Source organism: Poecilia reticulata, chromosome 5 (genome assembly GCF_904066995.2).
Source record: "Poecilia reticulata chromosome 5, P_reticulata-male-v2, whole genome shotgun sequence".
NCBI lineage: Eukaryota > Metazoa > Chordata > Actinopteri > Cyprinodontiformes > Poeciliidae > Poecilia > Poecilia reticulata.
The window spans coordinates 8,949,898-8,972,666 of NC_088834.1; the positions used below are offsets into that span (position 1 = coordinate 8,949,898).

The following is a 22,769-nucleotide window of genomic DNA, read 5'->3' on the forward strand; positions in this document are numbered from 1 at the left end:
AATCCGCCATCACCCTCTTATTTTACATTCTCACTTTTGTTTTCTTTCTCTTCTCGTTTAGAGGTTCGACTGTCAGTCAGTCGTTCAACTCACTGCTACCTGAGTGGCCAACAGCTGTGATACTCTGAGTAGACATGAAATTCATTTTGGGCAAAATATGAACAGCCATCGCTGTTTGCAAACTTTTAGAATCTTGGGTTGGTGTTCGTGTTGCAAAAAGAAGCCGTCTTTTATGCTATGCAAACTTTTATTTTGCATATACCCCCCACCTTTTCCAACAAGCAAGCCAAGTTAAACAAGAAATGACAGACTGCAATTGAAATCAGCCATTTTCTTTGTCTTCGTGCAGAGTGCTCATCTGGTAAGAATTGCTTTGAAATTTAGATACATCATTTGAAAATTAAAGAAAGCACAATGCAAGAAAGACTGCACTTGTGCAAGAAAACAATAGTGTCTTATGCAGGGTTTGGGATGATTTATTTAAAGGTTTTCCTCCTGAGGCAGTTCCAGAATATGTGTCCAAAACTGGTCATGAAGCAGGAAGGAGGTGGGGTTTCACATTGTGTTTCAATAAGAAAGAGAAAGAAAAACAGAGCAGGACACAAATATAAACCACAAAGAGGAAAACAAAACTATTTTTTTTGTTTTCCGCTTCTTTCTTCTCTCTTCTTGAAAGACATCAAAATCTGCACTGTCAAACGTATGCATTCATCCAGATAGACCTCTCAGCTATGTTTATCATAAACAACATGACAGTGATCACAAAAGAGAAAAAAAGCCCCGAAGTCAGGGTTAACAAGGACCAAAACTCGTCCAAACAGACCTTAAATTACCACTAAATGACAAACAGAAATATATTAAGAATTCTTTTGAAAAACGAAAAATAGATTTGTTGGATTTCATAATTGCATAACAATTATGTTACATCACAATAAAATAAAGGACAAAAATTAATAAAATATGAAATGTGGAAAAGCAACTAAACATGAATAAATTATAAGTTCAGCTTGGCTGTAAGTCGTTGGGTGACAATCTATAGGGTGCTTCTGACTGACAGATTTATTACATTCAGGATACGTACCACAAGTTTGATCTCTGTGTGAATCCCAAATCCCATCAACTTGAGCCTTTTTATCCCTCTAGTGATTGAAAGCATGTGCCTGGGGCAAAAAAAAAAAAGAAAAAAAAAGTGTGGAACTGGGTAAGACATCACTGAGCAGGCCAAGACATTAAAGGCTCTACAAATTAAATAGTGACATTGCTCATGAGCACATTAAGAATAAGTATGCGTATTTGTAAAGCTATGTGTGACTAGTGAGAACTATTTTTTTCTTGATTTTACACGTGTGAATGGCTGTTACCAGTTTTCTACCTCTGGCAGGTGTACATTTTATGATATTACCTGTTTGTGTAGAAATGTTGCACAACATGGCATGCTTTATGACTTTGAATATTTTCATACTTTATCATATTTCAACCACAAACTTCAACTTTAATTTGATTCTGTATGAACCAACATAAAAGTCAAGAGGAAGGAGAGCAACCATGTTTTTTTGTTGTTTTTTCAGAATAGCTGATACGTTGTAGAACCTCCTTTTGCTGCAGCCTTGGTTTTCTCTAAACAATGACGAACTTAAAGTTTTGCTTATGCTGGTTTGAAATTCTGATTTTAGATATTTATACTTGAAATGGCAAGTCAAAATTTGCTTATTAAGATTTGGGAAGTTCATCATACTCAGTTGCTGCCCCGATCGGGCAGCTTCTTGTGACGATCCCCAAACAAAGCTGTTGTGACTGAATGACTTTGTCTGGACTATTTTGTCCACTTTCAAAAGTGTAACATTAACTGAACCACTACAAAGTCATGCATTCACTATGTGAAGTTGCAATATTTTATGCCATTTTGTATATTATCGAGTTCTATTCTCACAGTAGGCAACAAGGTAGAACGTTATCTTCAAATCAGTGCATGTCTAGTGAAAAACTGCATTTTCTTTTTCCAATTTATTTTAATTAAGTCCCTAGGCTTACCATAGACTGTTCAAAAACATTGAAAATTACTTTTAGGTATTTCATTTTTCATGTGCTGCGCCATCCCATCGCTTGTTTCTTCCCTTAAACAGACAATCTGTTCTCCCTTAACTGAATCTGTCTCTGATTGTAGTTAAAAGAATTGTGATTTGAACATATCTGCTTTAATTGGTCAGCAGATTACTGTAAAAGTTGTTAATAGAGTGCACTGGTATTCTAACCCACTTATGTACCTCTGAAATAAAGCTCAACTGGTGAAAAGCAAAAACCTGAGAAGGACAAAGAGACAGGAGGAACAAAGAAAATGATTTACACCCCAAAGGCCTTCTGCTGCTATCTATGACTGACTCGGTAATTAACTAACACAGGACTGAGCAGAGTGACTCACATTCTTTAGTACAGAGACAGAGAGATAACAACAACTTTAAAATCACCAACATGTCAAAACAGAGGGCAGTTTAAGAGGACATTTATTTGACTAAATAACTTAGAAACTTGGTTATTAAACTTCTCTTTACTTTTTTATATACATATATTTTGATTTTAAGACATGGCAAAAACTCTCTATGCCAGTTCACATTTAACAAGTTGTTTGAAATTCAGTGCAGCTAGGTCACAGCAAATAATTTCATGTTCATGGTCTCCCAGCTAAACGCTATGAAAGAACAAACTATGACATCCATCCGAAATTAAAGTTTTAGACTTTGAGGAAGCTGGAAGTGGACACTGTTACATTTAGTTTGTAAACCGCTGAGAAAGAGTGGGCCTAAAAATACTCTTACCATGTGTTATAAAGTTTGGTGTGAATGGACAAGAAAATGTGAAAGAAATTACAAACAATCGAAAAAAAAACCATTTATTGTTGCTATTAAAGTTATGGAAACACAAAGTGTAAAACCTGATCTAGTAAAAGCTGGATTATTTACTGTTGCGAAAAAATGATTTGTACAGTATGTCATCTATTTAGGTAGAAGAGGTGACAGTGATTCAACTGGTAAAGAGCACAGTGCTAACATTCTTGCAAAAGGGATTCTTAAGTTATCCTGATAGGGATTCTCAAATAGTATAAAATTGTTTATTTTCTTTGTAGTTTTTATTTTTTGTGCACAAAAAAGTAATTCTATTGAAAGCAAATTCAAAAGCAGAAATAAAAGGGCTTTGCAGCAAAAGGTCTCTTATTATTTGTGGGCAGCAGCAACAAAGTACACACGCATTTCCTTTATTGGATGTTTTGTACATTACCTTATAAGGTGACAAACCTGTTCATGTCAGTCTGTAAACAGTCCACACAGCATCTCAGTTAACCAAGTATTCACTATTCACTGCAACCTTTTCTGCCTGTTTCATGACAATAATTAAGTTTGACATAGTAAAAACACCAACTTTTATTAGAAGCTCAAAATTTCCCCCAGGGGATTAAATACAGCTGTTTTTAAACTGACAGTTGAAAGCCTCTTGCTCAACATTGGCACATTTCCAAGGATTTGATCCCATATCACTAATTAATTCCAAAATGATGAGTAATCGTATGACCACTGTATATCTTAAATGTCCTAAGAGGTGTGCTGCTCAGCATAGATTAGATGTAAAAACACACCCAGTATCAATACTACAAAGAATGTATTTAATATTTTACTGCTAAGCAGTTTTATGTGAAACAATAAAGTTACTCCAACATTTCAGAAAGAGCTGGACTAACTCTTACTCACTCTTCAGATAACTTTTTCTTTTTGAAAAGGTGTGGCAGCCCTGCAGGTAGACAAGCAATTATACTGCTGCACTGCTTTCACAGAGGACCAACAGAGCAGGTGGGAAGTGGTGACTATTTGAGTTACGTTTCCACTTACAAATCACAACCATCATGGTGAGCTAATGACATTATTTCCAAACTGCAAACATAATAATGCACATGTTTATAACAGTTTGCTGTCCATTTACACGGAACAGGTCATCAAAAGTTTAGATATACTTTTTCAACTTAGTCCCTATTTGGTTATTTCTTAAAATTTTAAGTTATTTATGTTCTCTGACTGGACTTGTCAAGTGATTTGTTGTCAAATTATAACTTGTTTATGAAAACATTGTTTTGATAACTGTCTTTCCATACATTACTTGATATTCTATTGCTTACCTCTTTTATTTTTAATATTACTGTTCAATTAAATAACTGCACCTGCTGTTGATTATTACTAATACAATAACAATGATTTAAAATCTGACCAGGGAACAATAAATGATAATTTGGTCACCAATCTACATTCACTTATCAATTGGTTTACTCTTTTTCTTTAGTTATGCAAATATAATCACTAGAACTGCAGAACAGACAGTGTTGCAAGAAATTAGATTGAAAACATTTAACTTTGAGCTTAAAAAATAAAAACTGAAATTTCATTTGAGATATTTATTCCCATGGCTAGTGGGAGAGCATTTTTTTTTTCAAATATTGATGTTGCAGTAACATGTTAGTAAGCCTCTGTTTTTTTTGTCATATTCTTGGAAGAGCACTTCACGACTTTGACACTGATGAATTGACTGGAAGGTCACTGGAGGGCATCTTTGAAATGTCACTCTGTGTTGACAGAGTGACATTTCAGTAATCATATGCATTATGTCTCTTTTGTTTCTCTGATGTTTGATGTATGAGCAAAAAAGGAGAAGATCTTTGATAGATTTATTTATGTTATCTGAAAATGTATTTTACTTTGGTTTCGTTTTGAAGTAACAATAATAATAATAATAATAATAATAATAATTAATAATAATGATGTTCCTTAGTAAGGTGTAATGTGCCTGAACAAAAGATCCAGTCATTAAACGGTATTAACATACCTCTGTGATCACAACCGGTAAACATAAAAGCTATAATCAGATGGATATGTTATAAACATGTTCTAATTTGTAATATACCATTATTTTTTACAATCTTTTTATAGAACAGATTAAATGAAACAAAACAAAAATGCATGAATGTAACAGCAAGAACAAAAACTTAAACATTATATGTATTCCACACAATTTTCAGTGTAGCCATAGACTTCTTCAACTGCTGTGGCAAAAAATCAAGACTGTTAATTTGCTCCTCATTAACATAGACCTGATTATATTATATCATGCTACTTTTCTTCATTGTAGAGGCAGTGCCAGCTCTGACTCTGAAGCCCTCCTCTTTGCTTTCTGTGTTGAACTTCTGTCACTCCTGAAACTGCAGCCAACGGCCTCACTGCCAGCCCATTAAAAGTCGCAACATTGATAAAAAAGACGTGTGATTTTGCAGCATTATGAAGTACCTGCCTCAAGCTTATTGGGTTTTTTGTAACACTGTTTTATTTACGACACTTTGCTTACTTCTACTCCCTCTTTTTGCACTCTGTTATTTGGTGTGTGGCAGAGCGATTTATAGGTCCAAAAGTAAGAGGAAATTGTGGGAAAACCTTTTGTGCCAAAGTTAACAGCACACAAATTGCTCAAATAAAGTAGACAAACATTTAAGTTTGCGGAGTTAGTCTAAATACCTATTTGGTTCCTCATTTGAACAGTATGTTCCTTTAACAGGAAATATTCAGAGCCTAGTCTAGTGTATTATTTCTCACTTCAATGCTCCAATTTTCTGACTGCAAAAAATCTTGCTCAAACAACTGAAGGACTTTCTGCGGAAGACTGGAGAACTAAAGGCTTGAGGATCAGATATAGCTTAGGTAGACTCAATTGCTTTTTACCTTTAAATAAAGAATATCTTCTTTAAAACTTCAAAGTAACCATGTACCTGTAAAATTTTGTTTTGGAGGCGCTGTGGTGGCACAGGGGTTGAGCACGGCCCACATAGGGAGGCCTTGGTCCTCGACACGGCCGTCGCAGGTTTGATTCTTGGCCTGGTGACCTTTGCCACATGTCTTCCCTCTCTGTCATTGTCTGACTTTCCTGTCATAGCACTTTCAAATAAAGGCCACTGGAGCCAAATAAATAATACAAAACAATTTTTTGGAGTAGACCTGTGTACAAGCAGGAGTTAGGCAGGATAATGTCAAAAGCAGGACTAAAATGAGCAAAACGATATCTAATTTTATTGGATTAGATTAGAAAACTAAATTAAATCAGAATTCTTTAACCAAAAGATATTTTAAACCTTGTTTATTAAAGGATGTTGCTTTCCATGTTACCTTAAAGTACTCTTACTTGATAGTCTAAACAGCAAGAACCCCATCCACAAAGCACAATGTCCAAACACATCTGAGCTCACGTCAACAGCATTAGCATTTTATATGAATCATTATTATTGGCAGTAACTGGCTTAACATGCCAAAGTTTTCATTTTGAAATCAACTGTGCATGGACATTCAAAGCTTAGAGTGTCGCATTGTTGAGAGACAGTAAAGAATCTGAATAATTAACACCTGACACTTGACAAAAGATTCTTCTGGTACCAGGAACTGCTCAGACTGGTTCTGATGGTTAAACTCTGTCACTCCAACATTTACACCAGACAGCCACTTTATGTCCATCTATGTGATGTTTTCGGCTGATGTTTGATGTATGATTCTCTCTCTTTTTTTCTCCCCAGCTGCTCATTTGTGCAGCTCCTCTGTCAATCACATGTAACTTTTTTTTCTCAGTCTAACATTATGTATTTCCATCCATCCATCCATCCATCCATCCATCCATCCATCCATCCATCCATCCATCCATCCATCCATCCATCCATCCATCCATCCATCCATCCATCCATCCATCCATCCATCCATCCATCCATTTTCTTCCTCTTATCCGGGGTCGGGTCGCAAGGGCAGCAGCTTCAGAAGGGAGGCCCAGACTTCCCTCTCCCCAGCCACTTCTTCCAGCTCCTCCGGGGGAATCCCAAGGTGTTCCCAGGCCAGCTGAGAGACATAGTCCCTCCAGAGTGTCCTGGGTCTTCCCCGAGGCCTCCTCCCAGTGGGACGTGCCCGGAACACCTCACCAGGGAGGCGTCCAGGAGGCATCCTGACCAGATGCCCGAGCCACCTCAACTGGCTCCTCTCGACGTGGAGGAGCAGCAGCTCTACTCTGAGTCCCTCCCAGATGACCGAGCTTCTCACCCTATCTCTAAGGGAGAGCCCAGCCCAGCGTATTTGTATCTTGTTTTTCAAAAAACCTATTTGTTACAATTAGGACAAATATAAAAAAAATGAAAATAAAAAAATTACGTAGTTCCAACGTAAAGTTGGAACTAAAGTTTACTAATAACTAATTCAAATGGAACAAAAAAGCTTTAGAAATTATCTGAGAAACTTTGAAGAGTCTAGTTTTGAAACATGTATCAAGGAGTACAAATAATTAAATTAATTAATACATAATGCCAAAATGATGAACAATTCCTTAAACACAAAAATCTATTCAGCAAATTTAGGTTTTAACGATGTATGAAAATGTACATCATAATGGCATCTAGTGAGCTATGCAAGCACATAATTATCGACAATAGTAAAACAGCAAATCAGAGCTTTTAGGTTTGCTTGGATACAGGTATAAACGTAACACAATTTTGGATTTAAATCGGCTCCATTATGATCTTAGCATCCCGTTTGCTAATCTCCCCTTTTTCTCCACACATTCTCTACCTACATCCTTAAAACCTCAGGCGTTCCTCCGTTTACTTTAGTAGGAAAATTTGGCCTATGTGTTTCTAATAAATCTTGAGGAGTTATGATGCCTTATCCAGGTGATTCATGAGCACGCTGACAGGTCAAATTGCTGGTGTTAATCTTTGGAACGACATGAATCGGCCCTGAGCCACCCGATTTGCCTGCAGGCATACAGGGATGAGAAGAGGGGGGGCGGAGCCAGAGCAGAAGCTGCAGGTTTAACCCTATCACCTGCTGTATGTATCCAACATGCTGCAGGGTAGAGGCACAAATAAACTGTGTGCATGATGATGTGTGTGGATTTCAAAAGTTTGGATTGGCTGAAAATGTGGGTGGGTAAAAGTCTGCATGGTATTTGCAGTTGCATGATCACAAAACCTAAATCAAATCACAATAATTCAGATCAAATTCATGAGAAAAGATCATTTCTGCAGATTTTTCATATAATTTCTGTAATGAATTTCCTTAATCACAGATGAGGATAAATCTGACGTTACGCATAATTATTAAACTGAAGGTATCAATGTGTCAGCCTGAACAACTAGAGAATGTGACTTCTGTACATTCACATAGTTGTTGCTGAACTATGTGAGAACGGGCAGGACAGTGCAACCCTCAAATGGAACTTTATCCCAACCCTATAAAATAATGTTGAAAACTTGAACAGATATTGATGGTTGTGGTCTGCATATCCTTTGTAAACTAAACTTTTTATCCATGGTATTTCTTGCATGACTTTTACTAAATACTTTTTAATAATAAACACAGTTTTTGTGTTCATAAAAGAAGCCCATTTGAAAAATTACATAATTTCATATTAGATTATGAAGAAGGTAATTATTGGAAACTTGCAGTATCACACCCTAATTAACCCATTAACTCAAAACAAATGTTTCCAGAGCTTTTAAAGTCTTTCACTGTCTACAGTATCATGGGGAAGATTACTGTCTTAACAGATGTCCAGAAGACAATGATCGACACCCTTCACAAGGAGGGCAAGTCACAAAAGGTCATTGTTGAGGATGCTAGTTGTTCACAAAGTTCTGGATTTAAGCATTTTAACAGAAAATTGAGTGGAAAGAAAAAGCGTGGTACGAAAAGGTGCACCCACTACAGGGAGAATTACAGCCTTGAGAGGATTTCCAAGCAAAATCTATTCCAGAAGAGCAAACACACACAGACAAATACTAGGCATTGGCTACAAATGTCACACAATCCATGTCAACCCCCCCCTGAAGAACCGGCAAAATCAAAGACTTCTTATTTGGCATGAGGAGAAAAGGAACTGGACTGTTACATAAGTGTTTTGAGACCCTATCCACCTGGTGGAGCCCTGTGTTACCACCTACATGCACTATGCCAATTTTGCAAACGTTACACTGGGATATATGCGTCACAGGATTAAAAGTCAGACAGAGCATGGATGGGTTGCATCGAGTGCATCAAGAGCACAGTTTTGAACAAAAAATGTGAGAGATGCGATCATGGTGGTTTAGTATCGTGGTGGCAGCATACCTGTAGTTTATCCATGTGTGGCCTGTGCACATCTGTGTGGCATGGTCATCATAAAAGAGCAAGTATACTGGAAATATGTTAGCCTAACCATGCCCATAACGGGCAGGCACTGATTTCGGAAGTTTATTGTGACACTCTAGATGCCATGGTTACCACAAGAATAGCTTTTAGACACTATTCTGACTGCATCAAAAAGCATGTAACCAAGCAACTTACATTGTTGCTTGGTTACATGCAACAATGTCTTCTTTAAATTGTTTAATTTAAAGAAGAAATAGAACAAGGCAACAATATAATACTCCTAAGCTTCTTGAACATAAAGATAATTGCGTGTTGCACATCCTGTGGAATATGCACATAGCTGGCAAAAAAAAAAACATACCCTTAAATTAGCATGTTAGATGAATCCTAAAGTCTGAAGAAAGTCTCTAGTATTTTCAACTGTTTCAAAATGTATTCATGTGCCATCAATCAACATGAATTCCCCACACACCATGAATTGTGATGAAGAAGAACCATTGAAAGCAAACTCTACAGCAGGGGGTCTACAACTCCAGCCCCTGAAGGCTGTTGTTGTACAACTTTTAGATGTGTCTGCTTCAACACACCTGACTTAAATAATCAGGTAATTAGCAGACCTCTGGAGAACTTGACTGCATACTGAGGAGATAATTCAGCCATTGGATTCAGGTGGGTTAGACCTGTGACACATCTAAATGCTACCAGGCCTCAAGGACTAGAGTTGCAAACCCCTGTTCTACAAAATGTCCTAACCTGCATCCTGATAGTGCAAGCTAAGGCAGTTTTTGAACCAGTGCATGACATAGCCTAAGGGAGCTAAGCTCAGAACCAAAACTCACTTTGGATGTAAATTGTGGGGTGGCTTCCTCTGGAGTGCTGCCCTAAAACTCGCCCATCATATACTGCATTGCTATAAAAGTCAACATTCCTGTTCATTTTACAGCTTGAGGTTTAAGCTATAATATCTTGTGAGAAATTTTGGATGCAAATCCTGGTACGAAAAGGTACCATGATTTGCATGTGATCTGGCACTTTTAGCCAGATCACTGAACCTCATAAAAGGGTGAAGAGGTGCATAATCCACCAAATTATATTTCTGAACTAGCTCTTGTACAATGTGAACTTACCTAAAACTGGAATCAAGGCACAAGATAATGAACGTAGAGGGAAAACAGTTTATTTACTCATAATATCCAGATCCAGCTCTGTTTGCTTTTATTCTGCCTTTATTAAGACATTCATCACCAATCTGGTTTTATTGAAAATGAGATCTTGGCCTGACTTGATATACTTGATGCAGCCAGCATACAAACTGTTAATTTCCCTCGAGCATAAAATTATAGTGCAAGCTACAGTATTCTTAAGGAAAGTTTCACACACCGAAACCCACATTAGTTATTTTCATTTTCCCTTGACTTTAATTAAAGTTAATTGTTTTTGCAGTATTTCCCAGTATTTGCTGGGAAAAAGTGCTTTCCCTGTAGGTCAGCATGTTTTAGGTGTTTCCCTTCTGTCACACACCTGGATTGAATAAATGGGTGATTAACAGGTTTCTGCAGCACTTCACATCATGTGACCTAGACACACAAGCAGGTAAATATATTCTCTTCTGTTGGTGTAACAACTTGGCAAAACTGATACGATTTTCTAATTATTTCTTTACTAGTTAAGCCATTTTTAACCAATTTCAGAAAAACACCAAATCCTGTTTCATCCAAGCTCCCAGTATTTAACTGCCTCTTCTACACTCACTCCTTGCTGGATTCTTCCATTACCTTCATGTAACCAGCTTATTGTTTTGTTCTTTCTTCCACTCCCAATATGTTTTCTGTTTTGGTAACTTCTTGCCTAATTATTTTTTTCATTAAAATATCAATTGTCTACTCTCTGCCCTGCCTGTTCCGCATTATGGGTCCAATCATTACTAAAAAAGAAAGGGGAAAAAAAAGGGATAAGTCTTCAAAATAGTGCTTTTGAGACCAATTTGTTTATTTCCCTTTTACAGTCAGTATGCTTACATGACATGCATAAGTGTAAAACAATAAATAAAAGTAAAAAATGACATAACATAGATACAAAAACATCCATGCCAGAATTTAATAACAATAGTTTTATATATATATATATATATATATATATATATATATATATATGATGTTTTCAGAACATACACACAATATCCAACTTTACAATTCATGTTCTGAATTGAACCCATGATAACTACATTTCCAACAGCAGACATACCTTTAATGAATCTGTGATGTCTTCCTGTGAAGGAATGGAGACAATGGAAATGCTTTAAACCAAAAGCATGGGCATCATTATGTAATGTAAACAACCCTGGCATCAAAGCAGCGAACATCACGCACAGTTGTGGTTCATCTTTGTCTAGGCAATGAGAGCAACACTGGAACTGTATTCAGTTGTTGCTGTTGTGCCATGTAGGCCACCCTGAAACATTTTCCATTGTGTCTTAAACTAAATTCTGAGCAATGTCAGGTCAGAATAATGAGATCATGAGGAGCAATATCTTATTAACAAAACATAGCAATTTAGCAATGAAGTAAAGATTTATTGTGAAACCTGCTATTTACACGAAATAAAAATATCCCTAACATTTTGCTCACCGCCTGATATTAAACCAGACGAAACTGTTAATGTTTTTGGTGAGTTAGGCTTACAAATATTATTTCTATTTGGTTAATGCCAATGTATTGAGACAATCTTTTAATATTTTTTTTCTTCAAATTTACAACTTTACCTATACTTTGGTTACTACATCTTCTTTGAGAAAGCCTAAATGTTAAGTTTCTGATGGACTCTTTGAAAGACAACCTGCAAATGTATTTTAAGGCAAGCCTCAAACACACGGGTTACTTATATGAGGTGATGGGAAGATTAAGAGTAATCCTTCAACATATTTGGAAAAATACTTCACTTATCCACAGCAAGTATGGACACGATAAACATTGGTCCAGCCATTATACCCTTCGTCAGTGTTCATTCTGGAACCTGAGTTGAACTCTCATGTTCATGAAAATATGGCAGAACCTAAAATCATAATCTCATGTTTAAAGTGAAATGAGTTGAAAGGCCACTCTTCTAGGAAGAAGCCAGAGTAATATTTGCAAATGCACACAGTCACAAATACTTTGGAAATTATTTTTTGGACCATGTCCTGTGGTCTGATCAAATTAAAATAACTTTTTGGGGCCATAGCTTACCTTTGGAAGACAATATGGGAAGCTTGCAAGCCAAGATTAACATCCAAACTGTAAAGTAGAAATACAGTAAAGGAAGCATCGGGTTTTGTGGGTGTTTTGCTGCAACAATGTGTGAAGCACTTTACAAAATAAATGGTGTTATGAAAAAAGAAAAAAAAACATTTCTTGAAGCAACATCCTGAGCCATCAGCCAGGAAGTTAAAGCTTTGGCCTAAATATATTTTCCAAATGTAAAATGACACTTGGCCGCAATATCAGTCCCATAGAAAATTTGTGCTTAGGTGAGAAGTAATGTTTTTAGAAGGCACTCTACAAAAATAAGTTATATCAGATATACCTGAAACAATAGGCCAACTCCAGCAAACCGTAAGTAGAAGAGTTTTTTATTTGTATTTTTTTGTGAAAGTACACAAACTGTTTGACAGCTTGTGCAGTTTAAAAGGCAATTCTACCAAATATTTTGAAAATGTACAGCAAGACATTTTTGTATTTACTTCTAAATGTAAATCAAGTAAAAAACATGTGTTTTTTGTACTTTACTAGTCTAACATTTGATATTTAATGTACAATCCTGTTTCAACTTTATGTTAAATTGAACAGTTTATATCGTCATAGGGAGACATGCATTTTTTATAGCAGCTGGTTATTTATATTGACAAAGAAACTGGAAAATAATACATATATTATGATCAAAAGCATTCCAATGTTGCATTTTATGGATTACCACAAACCTAAGAGAGTGATTAACTGAAGCCCAGGTAAGTTAATAAGCATAATACTAAATCTTTCCACTGAGCTAAGACTTAAGAAAAGCATTGCAGTCCTTCTTATGGGTTGTCTTCTGTAAACAAAGAAAATATTTCGTATTAGGTTTTGCAAAACACTTTCATGGTCATGTATATTTTAAATGTTTAAAATATAAATGACTGGTGTGGAGAATCAATATTGATTTATAGAAAATAACAAAAAAAGGACTGGAACAATGTTGAAATAGTCATGAATCAAAAAACACATTAAAATAATTTAGATATACATCTGTATAAATCCTTGCAGGTAAACATAAAAAAAAGAAAAAGAAAACAACATGACCTCTCCACAGCTCTGATCTCGCTAGAATGCAGACATTTTTTTTGCTTCCAGAAAGTGTGTGAATGTATTAAGTGGTTTGACTGGAAACATCATCTTAGACCAAAAACACGTCAGTTTCACGGCTTATTGGAATTTTGAAATGTGAAGGAGAAATGCCTCAGAATTAGCTCCCCTTTTCCATTTATGGGTTTACTGGCTTGATTAGTGAACTAGGTGTTGGCCCAATGGAGTATCCTGAGTCCTGCATGAAACCAACAGCTAACACGTTGCAATTTTACTTTGAGTAACTTTTTTCAAACACAGCTTAAACCAATTTTGACAAAACCAAAAAATATTTGATAAGCGAAGTGTTTACATTAAGCTGGACAGCAACAACATCCTTCATTGTTTTTTTGTTTGTTTTTTTAACTCTCAGTCTAATTATTTGGAATTGCCTGATTCTATATTCTTTCTGATTTAAATTTATATATAAAAAAAATAAGAAAATAACATTAAAAAAATCTTTATCAGCAAACTGACTGTGCAGAGAATTCTTATTTCAGAAATATGCATAAAAAAATTGCTTAGGCCATCATTTTAGGACGGCGATGATGAAATTGGCGTGCCAATGCATATTGTAGATTTGGTTTTAATTAAGTTCCACTCTGCTAAATAATACTTTTAAATTTAAAATCTATTTTTTTAAATGTAAAATCTCATTTTGCTATTTCCAGATTTATTTATTGCTGAGATGCTTTTTAAGTTGTAGGCATGCCGAGCGTTTGTCTTTTCATTTGACAGTAAACACCGACATCTAGTGGCTACACAGGGAATCGAAATCTAAAGATTGGAATTTTGTGAAAAAGTGCAATTTGTCTTTACTCATTTCAGGAAGTGAAACTTTTTTTCTTATAAATTTGGTTTAAACAAAAAAGAAAACCCAGAATTTTATCCCTCAGGAAATTCCATCATTAAAAATATATTTCAAGCAAAAATGTAAGGCTTATGGAAAATAGTCCGTGTCTTAATGTACTTGGTTGGGCATCTTTTTTAATGACTTACAGCATCAATATTGCATAGAATGAAGATGATCATCATGTGTCACTGCTGAGGTGTAACAAAAGATAATTTTCTCCTTAGTCCAGGAAAGGATCTTGTAGCCATGTGAAGGATTTCTCTTTGCATTGTGATGAATCCACAGGTTGAAACAGTTTGCTTGACAATTTCCTTAAGGCTGAGTTTGAACCCCATTGCTGGGGTACCTTTACAACAGTTTTTTGTCCAACTCAACTTTCTATGAATATATAGTTTCTGTGAACAATCATCTTTGTTGACAATGATATTTACCCTTCTGAGGGTATCAATGACTTCCTTCAGGACATCTGTGATATCAGAAGTCTTTCCAGCAGCCTAATGATCCAGCCTGACATATCATCAGAATACATTTGCAGGTTTAGAGTTATTTAGCTTATTAGAGTGCAACAGCTGGAGCTTACAATGATTCAACACAAAATTTTTACTTTCTGACACACTGAATTTTGGGTTTTAATTTTGTCTAAGCCATAATTATGAAGCTTATGAGCTATAAGTCATTCAAAAATATCACTGTGTGTAATGAATCCTATCTATATATCTATAACTGTAATATAGATAATTCACTTTCTGAAATAATTATTTAACTCATAAATAAATATTTAACTCATTCACAATATAATATATACTCAAACTGCTTATGTCATGAATTATTTTTGTCTTTCTGCTACAGTAAATGGCATACTGTGCATGTGAGGTTTCCCATATGAATACCGTTTGCTAACTACTTTTGTTTCCAAATTCTGTAAAAAAAGATAAAAGATATTTGTAACAATATTGTAGTTTAAAAATCAATAATCATAATATTATTCCAGTAACTTACCAGAACATACCTTATTGCAATAGCAATGAACAGCCACATGATGGCAGCAGCATTATGATGTATAAAAACATAAATTAGCTCTGAACCTGTTTTATTCTTTCCAGAGGGGAAAACAAAACTGTTGGTACGAGAAATGTTTATAAGTCACTTTTCCCAAATGTATTTTAATCTATTTTAGATGCATGAATTAAGTATCAAAAATAAAAATAAACATGTTTTCATCAAATCCTTGCCATCTAGTCTGCATTGCTAAGGATCTTGTGCTGCTCATCCTGAATGTATGACAAGCATCTTATAATCGTTTAACTTGCTTATGTTCACATTGTCCACTATTTCATTACAGTGGAGCACATTCTCCACTTTACTTGAAGGTGAGGATTTGAAGGTGAGGCATAAACGTACACGATCAATTAAAACATAACGAGCAAAGTGCAATGTAGTGCTGCATGTATAGAGAAAATGTTACATTTCTAAATTATTTTGAAGAATTGTATGTGTCTTTTAATGACAAAGGCAGTTAAAAGGTGTATTGTTTTCAAAGGGGCTCTCTTTATCAGAAATAGCCTCCTTATCTGTAATAAAACAGTCTCATTTCACCTTGAACTTGTCAGAATTACATCCTCAAAGATGGTGGGCATCAGTAAGCAAGTCAGATATCCTGTTTCAATCCACCTCCTCAGCTAATTTGGCAAATTAGCAGCTCATGAGTCTGATTAGATAATTCTCAAATACCTATGAAACTTATAAAGCACAGGATTTTGCTGCTACTACAGCAAAATCCAAAAGTTTGCTTCAATCCTTTCAGAGAGAGCAGAGAGTCTGTTGTGTTGAGAACAAATCTAAAAGCTCAGAGTTTCCATCTGTGGCTGCTACATGTAAAATTTAAGTCAAAACAACTAATTTCATAAACAAGAACTATTGTATTCATGTTCACTGTGGGACATGTGTGTTTCAGTTTCTATATGAATGCAATTTCAATTAATACTACTAACAAAATAACTGCTCATTTGTGAGTAAAACGTCTTACAGGCTACTATAGTGGAAAAGTCAGACCACATAAATATTCGCACATGCAAAAACATCCAAATCGCAACAGATATTCCTTAACTCATATTCTAAAATGTATTAAAAACAAAAAGCAAACTTTTTAAGTCTGGTGAGAGAATGCTTTCATTACTTTCCACCCCCCCTCCCCTATTGAGGCTGCGTCTCAGCACCAACACCTGCACACAGATGGTGTTCTTTTTTTAACCATCTGTGAGATTTAAGCCCAAAAAGATGATCGATATCAGCAGCTACACTACTTCTATGCCTCCAGATGGCAAGGTTGTTAAATTCTCTGAAGACTGCTGTCACAGCGTAGCCCTTTCACTACCAAATGTTAACAACAAGGGTAATGTATATGGCTTGGGAAGCTTACTAGGCTGCACATTCTGTGCAGTTGTGGAATATAAAGGAAATATTGTGGGATTTTAAGAGCCTCTTGGGTTTAAGACAACATATAAATAGCCCATGTTCTTCCACCTGTATTTGGCGATGTCTGCAAGTAGTTTAAAGTATGCAGTTTGTATATACCATATGTCATGATCTGTTTACCACAGCTGTGGCTTTGCTCATGGGATGGACCACACAAGGTTAATAGGTTTGCGTCATCATATTATGCTTTGAACCTTTTGCTCTGTCCAGTTGAAGAAACTGATTTTGTTTAAATCACTTTGGAAATCCTGTTTTTTTTCTTACATTTCTATACATTTACAACAATTTTAAGAAATTTCAAGCTTTAGTTTATTTTATCAAGATATTTTTTCATCAAGTAACAACTCCCATATATTGTTTTAAAATAAACATATGTGAAGCATTTATTAATATATACTTTACATTTTAAGTTGACGAAAGTGTTATTGGGAACTTTAGATACTATTCCTGTTTCTCTACAGTATAATATGACATGACACATGCTAATTATTCTTTTCTTACTTTATAGTTCTTGAACTACTTTTTAAACTAACTTAGTTGTATTCTTCTGATCATCGTCCATCTGTAAAACCCATCTATTTCTAGAGATGTTTTGAAATGTTGCTCTAGTACGCCAATATAATGTCTGACCTTAGCATAATATCTACTTTGTGAACTACTTTCTTTTGCAGCAAATTTGATGACGTTCTTTACGACCAAACACTTCAACTTTAGCTATTTCAGACCGGAGGTCTCTGTCCCTGAGTGCATTTGGAAACTGTAATCTAGCATTTTATGTTGCTTTTGGAGTAATGACTTCTTTTTTAGTGGAATGGCCTTTTAGCCCATATCATTTCACTGCGGCTAATAACACTCAGACAGCTTTAGTCAGCATCGTCACAAGTAGTTTTTTTTTTCTTCTTTTGTTCTGGTGTTGATAAACACATTTCACATTTAAACATATTCATCGTTGGGAGATAAAACTTATCTCCTTCCTGAACAACGCAAATAATTAGATTGATATTCTTATGGTGAATATTTGGAGAGAACTAAACATATTAGTACCAAACCAGTTCATTCCTGCACTATGTAATGTTACGTAATGCAATGTTGACAAAAAGTGACTCCAAAAGAAAACGGAGAGGACCAGCAGCTATTTGACTGGACTGAACCCAATCTTTATGTCACTGTCTAATCAACAGCAATGAGATTATGTAGAGTAGCTCAATCTATACTGAACTTATTTACCCATCTGAATGAAGCAGGATGTAAACATTTCACATACTGGAATACATGTCCAAATGGCTACCTGTTGCAGCTAATTACTCCAAAGTCCTTACATCATCAGTGTACTAGTCCCTCGTCTAGTTTTCCCAACATCTGTTCAGGCTGCATTTTGACACAGTTTATTCAACTCCATAAAGACAAAAAACCTCAAAAAACTTAATGGACACAGAAACCTCATCACCCCGTTTCTCCTTTTGCCAGTCAATAGAAGCACAAAGTAGCAAAAGAAGTTGCATGTATTTCATCTTACATTTAGCCTTTCTCACCTTTCTTTTGTGTTCTTTTGTTTGTTTTTTTGTTTTGTTTTGTTTCATCCTCTTTAAGTTTTTCAACATCTATCTGAAGTGACCAAGTGGCCATTTTTCATCAACTGAAATTTCTGGTTCAAAAACCACTGATGTGCAAACTGTGTGCTTCCACATGGGTAGTGTTTCTCTTCCAGCTAGTGTTCAGGCTGTGCTGAATTGGGAGAACAGCTTTTAGCTATATAAATTAGTATGATGAGTGATTAACTAGTTATTAATAAATTTAGGTGGAAAGTTTTGAAAATTAAAATTCTGCTATTGCATCAAGCCATTTGGAAAATGTTCAGTTATGGTTAACTACAATCAAAGAGTTTTTAAAAAATCTTATAAATATGAAAGAAATTTACTAAATAAAGACTGGCAAGCATGCCAACTTTTTATTAGCAATATAAAAACAAATTCCGTTCACTTTTTTCTGAGAGTATCTTGTTTGTAATTATTTTATTAAAATCTTGTGCTTTTCTCTTTGCAACCTGAAATTATGTGTTTTCCAGGAAAATATTTTAATATTTCTGTGACTGTTCTCTTGAACCATTTTCTGGAATATTCTTTATTAAAAAAAATTTTTTTGTGCTTTTTTGCTTGTTTTGTATAGAAAATCAAGAATGGTGAGTGTGTTTATATCCTATATTATGCCCATTTTGATTGATCTCATTTCATTTGTTTTCTTTTCTGTTTTGTTAGCATATATTTTTTTAAGTGTTTTATTGATTTATTTATTTTTTGCTAATACATCAATTGATATGTCAATCTTTTTACCTTATATTGTGTTTTGCACATCAGTGGTAAGATACTGAACAGCATCATCCACACCTTCAATCACAGCGATCCTATTCAACACGTTCTCCAAGCAGTGAAATCAGTCACTCTTCGCTTTGGAATACGTTGCGTTTTTTTGTAGCTGCAAACTTGTGATAAGAAAACATTGCTGATTTCTTCCTTTTTTAAAATTTTAAGATGGTGATGCAGGTTTTGACAAGGCAACTGTTTCAAGTTATCTCCTGTCAGGCAGCAGCTAAACTCTCAGATGGCACTGTCAGCTCCAAGTTGTTACACAAGCCAGAGAGACTGGCAAATGAACAGGTGGGATTGTCATATGTTTGCGAAGGAGTATGCTAAATGTTCTCACCAGTTACCAAAAAACTCAGACATTTTCCTCTCTGCAAAGTCCTCACTCTCTCTCTGCAGTGGTTGCACACTCCATCTGGGAGACAACACATGTTTTGTTACATGTCTCTCTGGCTGGACTGAAAAATGGGACACTGCAATACACATTTAGCAGTTTGAGCTCGAAGATTGATGGCAAGCTACCAGTTACTGTGCTTGCTTGGTGGGAGAACTGAGGGGTTGCATTTATTTTTTTAAGCTGTACTGTGATCTTGTTTTGAAAGGTTTAATTACTCCTCTTTCCACAGAAGTCAGTCTGTCATGACAGGTGACTGGGAAGATTGCAACTGGTTGCCTGGTAATTAAATCATTATATTCCCTGTAGAATGCATTTTATTTACAAAATGCAAAATGGGGAGTTCATCACTGACATTTTGCTGTAGCTATAGAAACACTGAGCTTTGAGGAACTTTTAGATGAGTGTATAATTAACCAGTTTTAAGTACTGCATGATACTGCGACAACACCAAAGAGAAATTGCCTACCTACACAAACAGGTAGCTCTCTGGAGTGGGAGGACTGACTTTACAAAAACAGTGAGGGGGCACAAAAACAAAAAGAAGAGCTATTTAATTAGCTGGCTCTTGTGGGCCACTGCAGATGTGGAAACATTTGGTGAAGTTTGAGAGGCGTTACGATTATGATGGATTTTGCTCCAACAATTTTTTGAAGACTCAACTTTACACTTTTAACAACTGCGGTTGAAATTGAATATTGACATAAATTGTAAACAGCCAATCTTAGGTGACATGGGCTAAAACATCTTTTTTTTTTGATTGCTAAATATACGAATGCAAGGGATTTTTACAGAGAGATTATATTATCTGTAAATTAATTCAATAATTGGAGCCATTTTAAAGAACCTGTTATACACACAGCTTCCTTGAGTAACATCATGGAGAATTTCTAAAGAAATTAGCTGAGATCAGAAAGAGTGAAGTGCAACTTCATGCAGCAGAAGGAATAGTCAGCATCAATTTTGTTTTAGAAAGTGCTGTAAGTATGAGAAAGCCAATGTTTTGGAGTTCCCATCTCAAAGCCCTGATCTAAGACCCACTGGATATCGTTGCAATGTCATACAGTTTAAACGGTGATTCTACCAAATGGTAGGAAAATGCATGTAAACATCTGATTTCAAAGAAAGTTATCAAAAGATTCTCTCTCTCTCTCTCTCTCTCTCTCTCTCTCGTTATTTTGGCTATTTAGCAGAGAGATAGAAAGGTAATTCCAAGTGACCTTAAACAGGAGAAATTCAGTCTGTCTCAATATATAAATATTGGTTTTAACAACACAGACGTTCAAGAAGTATGAGCCTACAGTAAAATGAAATGTTTCTCACTTGGTGTCTACATTAAATGGATGCTTTTTATCTGCATAGTCAGACTTGTATTAGAAGATTGAGGATCAAAAAGGTCTGCTTTGCTGGAGAGATTTAAATCACTCATGTATTCTCACAGATACACACACATATTTTTTTATTCTTTGTTTACATTTGTGAAAAGGAACAAATTAATTAAATTTATAAAACTGAATATAATACAAATGTGAAAACAAACAAAAAGCAAGCATTTAAATTAAATTAATAATTCCATTGGTCTCTCACTTCTCGCTTTTCTTTCTTTTCATTCTTTTCATTCTTTTGTTGCTCTCGCACAGTCTCACACACAAGCACATTTTAATCATGGACAGACATGACATCGGATCAGTGTGAGCATTTTCTACCTCATAAATGGAAATGACTCATCAGTCATTCATCTATCTTGGATGGCATTTTCCTTTCTTTCACTCATGGGGGAATGAACTCCATTTGGCTGGAGACCCAGTCTCTCTGATGGTTCAGTCTAAAAGCCTATCGCCCAGAGGATATGTTTTGTGTTTCTGATAAGGCTATTCTTTGTGTTTGTGATTACGTTCTTGTTGTTTTGACATTCGACGCTGATACGGTATTCCTAATGGCTCGTAATTTTAGTTTTCAATTTAGCTGACAGACTGTGTCTCTTTAATTGATATTTCCATAGAGACAGGTCGTCCCACCCCCCAGAACTAAACCGTCAAAGTGAGGAAGACAAAACTGCATATATTGTGCTTCTTTAGCTGAATGTCTGTCTCGGTGTCTGCTGGCGACCGGAGAACTCTTGTAACCCATTGCTTATTCATGCTCTCTAACACTTCAGAGAGCTTTACAAGAATAACAGATCAGATTCTCTTAGACTCAGGTATAATGTAGCCTCACATCCTAAAAGCTGCATCACTGAAGGGGGCTCTTTCTCTGCTCTGTCGCTACATCTCCTCTTAAATCTCAACAAAATCAATTATCTCTCTGTAACCATGGAGCTTTGGCCCCTACATGGCTGCTGAATCCCATATGGAAATATAGATAGCAGGGGATTATAATATTGAAAATCTTATGAAGTGAGAGATCCCTTAGGAGAATTCCATTGTACAGCGTCTCTTGATACTACTAAGTATCCTTGGGTGAACTGACTTGGTGCCATTGCTGAGTAAATGGAAAAGTTAACTCATATTGCCAAGTCCTTATGGGGATTGTTATTTAAAATCTCTGCTAAACTGAGAAGCTGGAGCTGTGCTATCTCATTTCTACCCCTTTGTGATGTGACAAGTTCCTTCTTTGGGTGTCTTTACAATAGCAATTCAACAGGGGAAATCCATGTTAGTGAGAAAAAAAGTCCCCAGCAGAGGCCCATTGTGACAGCTTCTTGAGCTAGAGTCTGAAATGTCTTTTAAGGCATCTTATTCTGGCGAAGTTGCTCAATTCTCCAAAGCAGATGGGAGCTGGTAGATTGCCACTCAGATGGTGGACCACTGAGATTTCTTGCTAAGTTGTAAAGTTTGAACTTACGTGTATTTCAGAAATCACACAGGATGGGGAAGTGAAGGGGAGCAGAAGCCCTTGAGAAATGATGCGTCAAAAATTCTGCATGCATTTAAAAATGTTCTCTTCTTTCGATGTACATAAAAAAGGCAATACTTTTGTAAAGCATACACCTACAATAGACTGTGACTTTCAAATATCAGAAAGAGAGCTAAACATTTTTAAGCAAATTCTCAAGATGCTATTAATGGTTCTCTCCTTTTATTAATATTTTAAGAACATGTTTTTTTATTATATTTTATATAAACAAAATTAACATCTACATGCATA

General features: G+C 35.6%; 1 long non-coding RNA gene across 1 annotated transcript; it reads right to left on the reverse strand.

Annotated features, from left to right (window-relative positions):
• Nucleotides 1-453: 453 nt before the first annotated feature.
• LOC103464858 (uncharacterized) lies at nucleotides 454-9,325 on the reverse strand. Its single transcript, XR_533719.2, has 3 exons — nucleotides 9,165-9,325; nucleotides 1,082-1,160; nucleotides 454-525 (listed from the first exon to the last, which is right to left on the reverse strand). It is a non-coding gene; the product is annotated as an uncharacterized LOC103464858 (long non-coding RNA).
• Nucleotides 9,326-22,769: the final 13,444 nt, after the last annotated feature.